The sequence below is a fragment of the Neofelis nebulosa genome, chromosome X, assembly GCF_028018385.1.
Source record: "Neofelis nebulosa isolate mNeoNeb1 chromosome X, mNeoNeb1.pri, whole genome shotgun sequence".
Lineage (NCBI taxonomy): Eukaryota > Metazoa > Chordata > Mammalia > Carnivora > Felidae > Neofelis > Neofelis nebulosa.
Genome location: NC_080800.1, coordinates 120,568,133 through 120,581,408, shown reverse-complemented (window position 1 = coordinate 120,581,408; position 13,276 = coordinate 120,568,133). Strand labels below are relative to the sequence as shown.

Below are 13,276 nucleotides of genomic sequence, written 5' to 3'. Positions count from 1 at the left end.
GCCCCGCGTCGGGCTCTGGGCTGATGGCTCAGAGCCTGGAGCTTGTTTCGGATTCTGTGTCTCCCTCTCTCTCTGCCCCTCCCCCGTTCATGCTCTGTCTCTCTCTGTCCCAAAAATAAATAAAAAACGTTGAAAAAAAAAAAATTAAAAAAATAAAAAAAAAGAAAGTGACTACCCAGTCTCACTCAGTCATTTTGATTTTTAATATCAACTCCCGACTCGGTTTTAAGGGAGAAGGTAGATGGGAAGAAAATGGAAAATGCCATTTGGGAGTTTTACAGCTGTGACCTAAAAGTAGAATTTTTAGACCTAAAGAAATGCTTTTTATGTTACAAGGCCACAAGCTGAGGAGCAAGGTCTTATCCCAACCTCCCATCCAGAAGATTAGCTCTCACAGGGGCACCTGGGTGGCTCAGCTGGTTAAGCATCCAACTCTTGGTTTGGGCTCAGATCACGGTCTCACGTTTCAGGAGTTCAAGCCCTGCGTCGGGCTCTGCGCTGACAGTGCGGAGCCTGCTTGGGATTCTCCCTCTCCCTCTCCCCTGTTAACTTTCTCTGTCTCACAAAATAAATAAATAAACTTCAAAATAAGTTTTTTTGAAAAAAAAGACTAAATCTCACAGAAAAGAAAGAAACACTGAATAACAAAAGGACAGGACAGGCCTTCAACACCAGAGCTGATCCCTGGTGCACAGTTTCATCATACATCCTTTTTCATTTTTAGAATAGTTTTAGGTTTACCGAGAAGTTGCAAATATAGTACAGCAAGTTCCTATGTAACTCCATTGCCCCTACCGCTAACAATTGACATTATCATAGGACGTTTGTCACAATGAATGAAACTGTATTAATATGTTATCACTAAGTCCACGTTTTATTAGGATTTCCTTAGTTTTTACTTAAGGTCCTTTCCCTGTTCCAGGATACCATATCACATTTAATCATCAGGTCCCCTTGGACTCGTCTTGGTTATGACAGCTTTCCAAGCTTTGATTTTGATGACCTGGAGAGTTTTGAGTAATACTGTTCAGGTATTTTGTAGTAGGTCCCTCAGTTGGAGTTTATCTCATGTATTTCTCACAATTAGACTGAAGTTATGGATTTGGGGAGGAAGATCACAGAAATAAGGTGCCTATCAGATCAAAGGTACATCCGGACAATAGAACCTATCACTGTTGATGTTGACTGTGGTTGCCTGGCTCAGGTAGTATTGGTCAGGTCTCCCCACTGCAAAGTTACCTTCCACCCTCCCTTTTCAGACTTGATCCTTTGGAAGGAAGTCACTATGCACAGCCCACAATTAAGGGTGGGAAGTTATGCAGGGAGTATCTCTGTAAAAGGATATTCTTCGGCATAGATTTGTTCATTCCCATTTATCCAGTCATTGATTTATATTCGTATGGACCCGTGGACGTTTATAATTTGGTTTCTAGTCCAATACTACTTTATTTTTGCTGAAATTGTTCTGGCTTTGGACATTGGGAGGCGTTTTCATTCATTCCTATACCCCTTGGATGTACCCCCACGATTGTATTTGTTTTGATCTGTTTACTTCCTGACACCACAAGACGCCCCAGGCTCATGTTGGATATCCCCTGTCACAGTACTAGAAGCAACCAGTTGCCAAAGAACTATGGGAAACTTTTTAGTCGCACTTAGTTTCCAATAGTCCTGGTTTTGTATGTACATCATCCTATCATTGGCAAATAACAATTTAATTTCTCCCTGTTTATTTGTATTTATTTTAGAACTTCTGTCTAATCACATCAGCAGGTTCTTCCAGAAATATACATACATATTTGCACATACTTATCCATGTTTAGAAAAAGCAAAACCTGAGGCTAGAACATCCAGAAACAAACCTAGTTTGTGATTTAAAAAATAATAAGTGGAAAAAAGATACGCTATTTACTAACAGCGTTACAATGATTAGGTAACAATGGGTCAGAAATCTACCTCGTGATTGTAATCGGAATGAATCTCCTATGCAAAATAGAAAAAAATCAAGATGATAGGAGAACAAAAGTACAAAACACCTTAAATGTAAAACACGTTACATTCGTTGTTAGGAATAACGCTTCTGCCAACAATCGTGTGCAAGGTTTGGTGTAGATCGAGGTATTCAGTTCTATTCCGTATGCACCCAGGAGTAGAATCTTTTGGTCATACGTTAACTCTATGTCTAGCTTTTTATAGAACCATTAAACTGTATCCTAAAGTGCTTGTACTATCTTACATTCCCACCAGCAAGGTATGATGGTTCTAATTCTCCATATCCTCACCAACAATTGCTATCGTCTGCTTTTTATCACAGCCATTGCAGTGCACATGAAACGGTACCTCATCATGGTTTTGATTTGCGTTTCCCCAAAAGCTAATGAGGTTGAGGGTCTTTGGTTCTATAGCCTAGTTAGCCATCTGCCCAACTCTTTGAAACGCTCATGTCCCAAATGAACTTCGTGTGTCATGTGGCCTTAATTTTAAACCAGTGCATCCCATATATACTCTGAATATTTGATGAAATAGATTCCAGTCATTTGAATGTGCTTTGATAGCAGAAAAAAAAAAAACTATTTCACACAGAAGATAAAGACACAAAAGTAGCCGACCAAAATATTGACAGCAATTACCTTTTGGGTGGAAAAAATCACAGGTAATTTGGATTTATGTGTGTGTGTGTGTGCCTTGTTCTGTACTAGGAAGTATCTAATTCTAGTTGTTTTGGTCAAATTAAAAGATGAATAGAATTTGAAAGGTCAAATATTACCATAAGGGTCAAAAAAAAAAACAAAAAACAAAACAGTGGTCTACTCTATGATGCACCAAACTCATTTACTCTCTCCAGAGGTAGCCACTTTGAAATTTTAAAGGTTTTCAGGGTTATCTCTAAACATGTTTTGGGGCACTTGGGTGAGTCAGTCGGTTAAGCGTCCAACTTTGAGTCAGGTCATGATCTCGCAGTTTGTGAGTTCGAGCCTCGTGTCAGGTTCTGTGCTGACAGATTGGAGCCTGGAGCCTGTTTCAGATTCTGTAACTCCCTCTCTCTCTCTTTCTGCCCCTCCCTCACTCACGCTCTCTCAAAAATAAACATCATTAAATAAACATGTTTTAGTATTTCCTAAATTTTCAACTGTCTTTACTATAAAATTCCAACTAGGAAGAGGAGGAAACCTAGCTTTTTCAGCCATCTCCCAAAGATAGTTGCCCCCCCCCCCAATTTTTAGATATATAACTTGTCAGCTTTTAATATCTGTATAGTTGTCATAATATAATCAGAGATGAGCTATGGGTTATACCATAATTACATTTACATTCCCTGCAACATTTTGTTTTAAAGGAATTAATTATCATGTGCATATCTATTTATAACTGATCCCCAAATCTGTCAGTTTAATTCCTTCGTTACAGTCAAACACGTAAGATAACCTGTCAGCTCCAGTGTTTTCCCCTTCAGTGACCCCTTGTGCCCTCAGAGATCTCATACCAATCTGGACTGCATCTAATTGAAGCAAACCGGTCATCACAGCATTTCTCTACAACTTCATCCAGAGAAATCCTTTCCTTAGCCTTCCTATGTTGGATCTCCGGTTCTCTGGATACCAAGCCTTCCCCATTAGTAGTCTAATCCCTTGTTTTAGTGTGGCACATTCTTCAGTAGCTTCCTGAGAAATGATGTTTGAACATTAGATTTGGGATCTTGAATGCCTCAAAATATCTGCACCCTGCCATTATATTTGATGAATAGTTTGGCTGTGTATGGAACTATGGATTGGAAAAAAGTATCCATTTTTTCTTCATTGCCTTTAGATTCAAATTTTAAGAATTCGGATGTCACATAGCTCTTGGGGTATCTGGGTGGCTCAGTTGGTTAAGCATCTGACTCTTGATTTTGGTTCTCTCTCAGTTTGTGAGATTGAGCCCTGCATTGGCAGAGAGCCTGCTTGGGATAGTCTCGCCCCCCCCCACCCCCCAACCCCCCACCCTGCCATTGTTCTGTCCCTCTGCCAATTACACACACACTTGTGCGCTCATTCTTAAAAAAAAATGTTGATGTCATTCTAATTCCTACTCCTTTGTATATAATCTGACCTATTTTAAGTATGTTAGCTCTAAAAGCTTATGGGATCCTCTCCTCTCTATCTCTAGCATTTTCTCCCCTTAGTTGATATCAGACTTCTTGAATAGATTCTCTGAGTTTCTTAATTTATCTTTGAATTTATGGAATTTTCCATTTTTGCTGGTCTTTAGGACATATTTCTCACCTTTATACCTTAACCCTGCAGTTACCAACTTAATTTGGCTTTCAAAAAAATTTTGAATAGCTCTTACTCTGTGAATTATTTTTATTTTTTTTTTGTAAGGTTTATTTTTGAGAGAGAATGGGGGAGAGTGTGTGTGTGAGTGGGTTAGGGGCAGAGAGAGAGGGAGACATAGAATGTGAAGTAGGCTCCAGGCTCTGAGCTGTCAGCACAGAGCTCAACATGGAGGTTGAACTTGTGAAGCACGAGATCGTGACCTAAGCTGAAATTGGACGCTCAACCAACTGAGCCACCCAGATGCCCCTGTTGTTTTTTTTTTTTTAAATAGTATGAGGTCTGTTTCATCACTAGTTTCTTCATATGTTATTATCTCCTCTGAGTATCATTTTAATTTTAATCTTGTCTTTTAGGTTAAATGCTTTCCTCAATGTCTACCGACACTTGACTGGCAGTTTATATTTAAGGGCGAAATATTTAAATGTGGATTAGAAGTTCTATGTGCAGGTGGGGATGGGGTAGGGGAAGAGACTGCTTTACCTCTCATCTGGAGTACAGAAGCCTGGCTGCCAGTGTTCTGATCTCCAAGTGGGAGACGGGACTAGGATCTTGTGGTTAAATATGCTATTGTCCATTACCTCGTGTTCTGTCCGACACCTCAGCCGGAACGGTACCTTGTTTCCACGAGTCCAGAATTTCTTTGGGCTCAACCTCCTCAGTCTCTCTAGAGGTCCCAACTACGATCTTCTGCTGCTGGATTTGGGAGGTCATCTGGGTCGTCTGGTAGCCCTTAATATAGACTTTTGACCAGTAGTATCGCAGCACACCTCACGTGTACTTCTGCTCCCAGAAGTACCCGGCGCCTTCCATTTTCTGAGCCTTTCCAAGATACAAATGTGCTGTGCAAGCCAGCTTTGCACACAGTGAAGACGAGCGACATCCGTGAGAATTGGCATAGTTATCAAGGAAATCCTAATCCCATTTGTCCCGGGTTTCTAGCTCCCAAACAAGAGGCTGGGACATGTTCCTGTGGCTGGGGAAACTGACCAACCTAAGAAGATACTTTGTTCATAGTCCTTGCCACAGCCGGTCTTCGCCTGTCTGCATTGTGCTAATTAAGTTACCACTTCTCCATCTTGCAAGATTTTTTTAAACCATTTTTGGAATCATTTTCTTACCCATATTTTGTTTATTTGTGTATTTGTAGATGCTTGTTCCTGCACTCTATTGGCTACGAATAGGAGTTAAAAGCGGATGTTCAATTGGCCATGTTTAACTATGTTTCTATTAAATCAGAAACATCAGAGTCTAGATAACACTGAAAATCCAAGTTTGAACCCTTAGTGTTGTAGCGTCTGGTTAATTCCACTCTTGATAGTGGCTCAGTTAGAATTTAGCCTGCCTGCACAGATTATGACTTCTTTTAGCTCTGTGCCAGAGAAGAGCCATGCTAAGCGTGCCTGGGTGCTGCAAATACCTTTGAGGATCCAACTAAACTCACTCATTATAAAAAATCTATTCACGTTATCCTACGACAGATCTTGAGAACTTGATCTTGCACGACTAAAACTGTCCACTGAACAAGTCCCAGCTTCCCCCACAGCAAGCCCTATTCTACTTTGTTTCTAGAAGTCCAACTGCTTTATACACCTCATCTAAGTAGATTCATACCGGTTTTGTACTTTCGTAATGGGCTTATTCCACTTAAGGTAATGTTCTGAAGGTGCATCTATGGTGGGGCATGTAATAAGACTTTTTTTAATGTTTATTTTTGAGAGAGACAGAGCATGAGTGAGGGAAGGGGCAGAGAGAGAGTGGAAGAATAGAGGATCTGAAGCAGGTTCCAAGCGGACAGCAGAGCGCCTGATGTGGGGCTCGAACTCACAAACTGGGAGTTCATGACCGGAGCTGAAGTTGGACGCTTAACTGACTGAGCCACTCAGGCACCCCCCCCTAAGACTTTCTATGGCTGAGGGATATCCTTACGTTTGCGTAGACCTCATTTTCTTTATTCATTCATCCCTCAAACGGACCTTTAGTTTTTCACATCGTGGCTATTGTGAATAGTACTGCAATGAACATAGGAAGGTAATGTTTTTTATTTTGATTTTTTCTGGATAAAAAGCGGGACTGCTGGATCATAGGATAGTTGTTTTTAATTTGAAGAGCCTCCATATTCTTTTCCATGGTGACTGCACCATTTTGCAATGCCACCAACAGGGCTCCAATTTCCCCACATCCTCACCAACATTTGCTTTTTTTCCCCCCAATAGTGGCCATCCTAATGTGTGTGAGGTGATACGGTAATTTTGATTTATATTTCCTTGATGATTAGCCATCTTGAAGATGTTGAACCTAATTAGATTTTGTCAGCTGAATGATTTCCTATTTTCATGTGCTTGTGAGCCATTTGTAGATCTTTTGAGAAATAGCTCTTCAAGTCCTTGGCCCATTGTTTAAATGAGGTTACCTGATTTGCTATTGAGTTGTGGGAGTTCTTTATATATTCTGGACGTTAAGCCCTTACCAGATATATGCCTTTCGAGTATTTTCTCTCATTCTGTAAGTTGCCTTTTCACTCTAGGTTTTTTCCTATGCTGAACAGTTTTAAGTTTGACATAGTCCCACTAGTCTATTTTTGCTTTTGTCACATGTACAGTCGGGGTCCAATCCAAGTTTTACTGCACATTTCTGACCTAATATTTCACCAAAGTTTTGTTTTTACCAAATGGAAAATGAGGATACGTACGTGATAAATTGATATGCCCAGTGTACTTTTCATCTCTATTGAGCAATTACAGAAGATTTGTTTTAGAGTTTGTATGCAGTATAGTTTCACAAGTCCCTGGCCATAAACCCAGGTCTGTCTGGCCTACTGCATCAATAACAACATGTGTTCTACAATTCAGTGATTTTAGTGATCAACAGGGTTTTACTGAGATCAAGGGATCAAGGACTAATTAAAATTGAAGCTTAAAAAATGAATATCAGAAGGAAGTCAAAAATCACACTCAGACAGGATCGGTCTTTCAGCAGATCCAAGAAACCAAAGAACTGCTAAAACTAACAAAAATGTTTGAGGTGACTGGCTCTTTCACCAATACGCAGAAATTAACAGCTTTTCCATAGATAAGATAATCAGCCTTAAAACTAAAGAAATTTCCAACCGCCACAAAATGTGAAACAGAAATAAACTCATTATGGGGCGCCTGGGTGGTAGAGTCAGTTAAGCGCCCGACTTCGGCTCAGGTCACGACCTCGCAATTCAGGAGTTCCAGCCTGGCGTCTGGAGCCTACTTCGGATTCTGGGTCTCCCTCTCTCTCTGCCCATCCCCACGCGCCCCCCCCCCCCGGTCTCAAAAATAAATAAAAAAACTTAAGAAATTAAAAAATAAACTCATTACGAAACACATTGCTACTATATGAGAAAAAGCTATAAAACTCAGGTAAGGAACATAAAAGGAGGCCTGAGTAAATAGAGAAGCATTTTGCTTTTGGATAGGAATGGACAACATAGTTATCGTGTCAAGTCTTCCAAATTAAACTATAAATTTTATGGAATAGCACTTGAAATTTAAACAATTCGAGAACTTGACAAAGTGAGAGTAAAATTGATGTGGAAAATAAACGTTAGAGGTCATCCAGGAAACTTCTGAGAAAGGGGAGGGATGAGGCCTATCAGCCCTATTAGCCAATAGGACTTATTACAAAGCTGCAGTAACTAAGGCCCAGGAACAGACGGACAGATTGACTGAAGACAATACAGAAAAAAGGCTTTCCTCTAAGTGTAGAATGATTAAAAATAGAAACAGTTTTTACCTGAAATGAAACCTCTTAGAGGCTCAAGAAAGACTGCATTAAAATATCTAAATTCTTGGGGCGCCTGGGTGGCGCAGTCGGTTAAGCGTCCGACTTCAGCCAGGTCACGATCTCGCGGTCCGTGAGTTCGAGCCCCGCGTCGGGCTCTGGGCTGATGGCTCGGAGCCTGGAGCCTGTTTCCGATTCTGTGTCTCCCTCTCTCTCTGCCCCTCCCCCGTTCATGCTCTGTCTCTCTCTGTCCCAAAAATAAATAAAAAACATTAAAAAAAAAAATTTAAAAAAAAAAAAATAAAATAAAATATCTAAATTCTTGCTTGGCTAATAGCCCTCTTAATTAAGGCAATCCTGAATATTAAATAAACCGGCAATCCCCCCACAAATTACTTATAATCCCTCCTCTCCAGTCAAATTTTTCTTTGGGCTTACATCTAGTTTCAGCCCCATGCTAGATATAGATTACAGATGTCAAATATACTATAGGGCTTTCACATAGTTACAAGACACTGTAAAAAGATAACATTTCATGAATGTTTTCCTATTTTCTATATAAAACCTTGAAGTGACTAACTTGACAGTTCTCTATCATTCTGCATGAATGGGTCAGGATTTTAAAACTGAATATTGTGGGGCACCTGGGTGTCTCAGTCAGTGAAGCGTCCGACTTCAGCTCAGGCCCTGATCTCACGGTTTGTGGGATCGAGCGCCGCGTGGGGCTCTGTGCTGACAGCTCTGAGCTTGGAGCCTGCTGCGGATTCTGTCTCGCTCTCACTCTCGCTCTGCCTGCTCTTCCCTCGCATGCGCACACATTCTCTCTCTTTCTCTCTCAAAAAAATAAATATACATTAGAAAATTTTAAATAAAAATAAAAGATAAAACTGAATATTGTTACATATTAATTTCTATTCAGGTTTTGTTGTATAAATGTCAGAGCCATTTAGTCCATGGTCTCAATTATTCTTTTGTAGTCAATTGTGGGAGATACATTTCTGGAACAAATGTTTTAATAAATATAAACTGCTTTTTGAAAGCATTAGATGAATGTACATTGCAATAAATAATTGATTGCTTAACTGTGTTTACATAATATATTTTTCCCAGTTTCAGAGTAAAAAGATAACTTGATTTTAATCTGTACTCTACAAATTGATAGTGTTACTGCAGTGATACTGAAATTTTCTGCTATACATATATACACGTACCTCAGTTTAATTATCTAAATATCATTTCCTTACCCACACATCTCTCTCTAATATCAGAGGTTAACTTAAATACAAATACCATTTACTATTAAACCAAAAACTCCACTCCTATTAAGTCTGATAGGAAACTTTTCTATTAACCCACGATGAACCCAATAAGAAAATTTTTAACTCCTCAAATACGTTTCTATAAAATATTAGAAAACACAGATTTGCAATAAACAGGCATTGTTTTGGATCAAATGTAAAAAGAAAACTAAAAAGACCTCTCAGTCATGAGAGCATAGGAGGAAAATAGGAAGAAAAAAAGTAGCTTGGATAAAGGGTTCTCGGGAGTAGCTGTGATAGTTTGTCCTCCTAACAAGGAGACATCGAGGAAAGAGTGGCAAGAGAATGAGTGGTTTTCTGAAAAGATGAATTACTAACAATCACTCAGAGATAAATAGAAAACCATATGAAAGCTATAATCATTTTAAAATTTAATTAGTATTCAAAAATCTATCCACAAAGCACCATTTCTAATGAACAGTCTAAGGACAGGGAAATAATTTGCATAGGGTAGAGTTTAAGAGTAGAGATTGTAGGGGCACCTGGGTGGCTCAGTCGATTAAGTTTCCGCCTCTTAATTTGGGATTCCGGCCATGATCTCACAGTTCAGGAGTTTGAGCCCCTCATCGGTCTCCTCTGTGCTGCTAGCTTGGGATTCTCTGTCTGTCTCTGTCTCTCTGTCTCTGTGTCTCTCTCTCTCTGCCCTGCCCCTGTTCACAATTTCTGTCAAAAATAAAACGTTTTTTAAAAATTATTCATCAGATGAAGTTTAGATCAGTGGAAAACCACACTGATCTCACTCTGGTTACTGAAAGCTTAGAACAAATTCCCTGTAAGACAGCTGAGGGAATTTGCTTTTTTTTTTTTTTTTTTAAGCTCTCACTGTAGAATAGGATAATCAAGTCTAACCTGGCTTCCTATTTGGGGGGGCGGGGTGTGAAACTAAACTTCGTCCATGCTCAGGGAAAGTAGGCTCAAAGCCTAGGGGAGAAAGGTACAGTTGTAGGCACAGGATATAGGATATAGAAATCAAGCCATCTGCAAATTGGCATATAAACATGCCAAGAAAGAAAGGCGATCCTAAACATAATTACAATAACATAAGAAATAACTTTACTTTTTATGACTCAATTACAAATTTAAAACATTGGAGATTTCTATTTGCCTCTAGTCTTAGCCAAGATGAAGTATCCCCATTCCTTCCAATCCAGCAACAGAAACAGATTTAAGGGGGGGAAAAAAAAGCCTATTCCTCCAAGCCAAAAGACTTGAAAAAGAATGACTTAAAAACAGAATATTTGAAAATATCCATCTGGCTCCAGCCAAACATCAGTGGCAAAAACGTAGCCCTTCTCTAGTTTCAGCTGGCTTGAGCAGGAAGCCGATAGGAAGTGGACATTCCCCCCAACCCCACAGACACAGCCAGAAGTGTTCTGGTTCCCCCCGGTTGAACAGCGTCAGGAAACCAAATAGCGATTGGATCTTCCAGCCTGTGCTAAGCAAAAGCAGGTGATGCCCAGCCATGTTGGTAGAGGCGGGGCCCTGCAGGGCACTGATCTTTCAACCCCCCACCAGTAGACATGGGTAGCCTTCCAACAGTCAGCAAGATTCAGCGAGCGGAGCCTTGGCTCGCACCTGGCAGCGGTGAGATGTAGGGAGCCTACAGAAGTCAGAGCAAATCCACATTCTTCTTCAGGTGCCAGCAGGTTCCAGAAGATAGCTGAATCTCCATCCTCGATTTGGAGAGACAAGACTGAACGAGGTGGTAGGAGCAGAAGGGACACCGTAATTTCCCTCACCGCTGGAGTCGGTGGGGCCCGATGGGGAAGCTAACATCCATACCCAACTGACAGCAACAGAGACTAAGCAATATGGTCTAAGCGGGAATAAGGCAGTACAAGTCTGCATTACCGGACTCCTTCTCCATACCCTTGCGCCAGGGGTAGGGAACAGAGTTGGTACCCTCTGTGAAGGGATCGGCAAAGCCAAGGGGTGAGCTGAACTTCTACTCTGCCAATAGGTAATGAAGCCGTAGGAGTCAGGACTCCATTTTTGCCAGAGAGGTGTTAGTGAGGCCCCGAGGGAAGTTGAACCCACGTACCCACCAGGGCCTTGCACTACACCCGAACAGGGGCGCTCTCTACTAAGAGCAAATATTCAACAGGATCCACAATCTCCTAGTAGAACATCTTTCTTAGTCTTTTCAGACTGCTGTAATACAATACCATAGATCAGGTGGCGTATAGGTAGAGATTTCGCACGATTCTGGAGGCCGGGAAACCCAAGAGCATGGTGCCAGCATACCTGCTGTCTGGTGAGGGCCTGCTTACCTGGTTCATAGAGGACAGTCTTTTGGTGTTTCTCACCCGGAGGAAGGAGCAAGGGATCTCTCCGGGGCCTCTTTTATGAGGACAGAGCCCTCATTTATAAGGGGGAAACTAATCACCTCCTAAAAGCTCCCACATCCAAATACCATCATACGGGGGGATAAGGTTTCAACATATGAAACTGGGGAGAAAGGCAAACAGTGTATAACATCATCCCAAAGAACCAGGATACAGTTAAGAAAAAAAGTCACTCACCATACCAAAAACCAGGGGAAAAGAAAACACAAATGAGAAAAGCCAATCAATAAATGCCAAAGTCATACAGAGCGTGTCCTCTAACCACAATGGAATCGAACCGAAGTCAACAAACAGAGAGAGAAACAGCTCTAAGGATTTGAAAAGTAAATAACATACTTCCAGAGAATCCCTGGGTCAAAGAGGAATTCTCAAAGAAAATAATATGTGGAACTCAACGATAACGAAAATACAATATATCAGTTTACACAAGAGGCAGTTAAGCAGTGAACACAGGTAATTCATTTCAATAAATCTTTCCTTTAGAAACTTAGATTAGCAATAGAATTTCCTGCCTCAAGAAGTTAGAAAAATAAGAGCAAACTAAACCCTATGCAAGTAGGACAGGTTAGTAAAAGTGAACACCAAAAGCCAATAAGGTCAGGTTGTTTTTTTTTTTTAAATACCAGTAACATTGACAAGCCTATAAAAAGACCAACCAAAAAAAGAGGAAAACACAAAATTCCAACATCAAGAATGGAAAAAGCAGATCATTACAGATCCTGCAGCCATAATAAGGATAACATAAAGGGATTATGTATTCTGCTAAGGGAATGCTATAAACAACTCCGTGCACACAAATTGCATACAGAAGAAATGGACTAACCCCTTGCACACCATGAACTACTGAAATTCACCCAAAATGAAATAGATGACCGCAACAGTCTTATGGCCGTTAAAGAAATCGAATTTGTATTTAAAAAGCGCCTGCAGGGCGCCTGGGTGGCTCAGTCGGTTAAACGTCTGACCTCGGCTCAGGTCACCATCTCGCAGTCCGTGAGTTCGAGCCGCAAGTCGGGCTCTGGGCTGATGGCTCAGAGCCTGGAGCCTGCTTCCGATTCTGTGTCTCCCTCTCTCTCTCTGCCCCTCCCCCGTTCATGCTCTGTCTCTCTCTGTCTCAAAAATAAATAAAACGTTAAAAAAAATTAAAAAAAAAAAAAAGCGCCTGCAAAGGAAGTTTCGAGGCCCAGATGGTTTGCAGGAGACTTCCACCACATATTTAAAGAGGAATTACTCCAAATTTATACAATTTCTCCCAGAAAATTAAAGAGGAAGAATTGCTTTCCAACCTGCTTTATGAGGTTAGTGTTACTTTGATAACAAACCAGACAAACACAGAGGAAAAAAAAAAAAACAACTATAGGCCAGTATCTCTAACCGACATAGTTGCAAATTCCTCAATAAAATATTTGAAAATTGAATCTAGCAAAAAAGAATAACCACCATGAGCAATTTGGTTTTACTCTACGTACGGAAGAAAAACCACATGACCACATCAAGTGACGTAGAACACACATTTGACAAAAGCCAAGGCTTACCATGATTTTTTAAA

At 40.6% G+C, this 13,276-nt stretch overlaps 1 pseudogene; it reads right to left on the bottom strand.

Annotated features, from left to right (window-relative positions):
• LOC131502161 (tRNA pseudouridine(38/39) synthase-like) overlaps positions 1-5,027 on the bottom strand; it is a 77,254-nt pseudogene extending 72,227 nt beyond the window's left edge.
• Between the last annotated feature and the right edge of the window lie 8,249 nt (positions 5,028-13,276).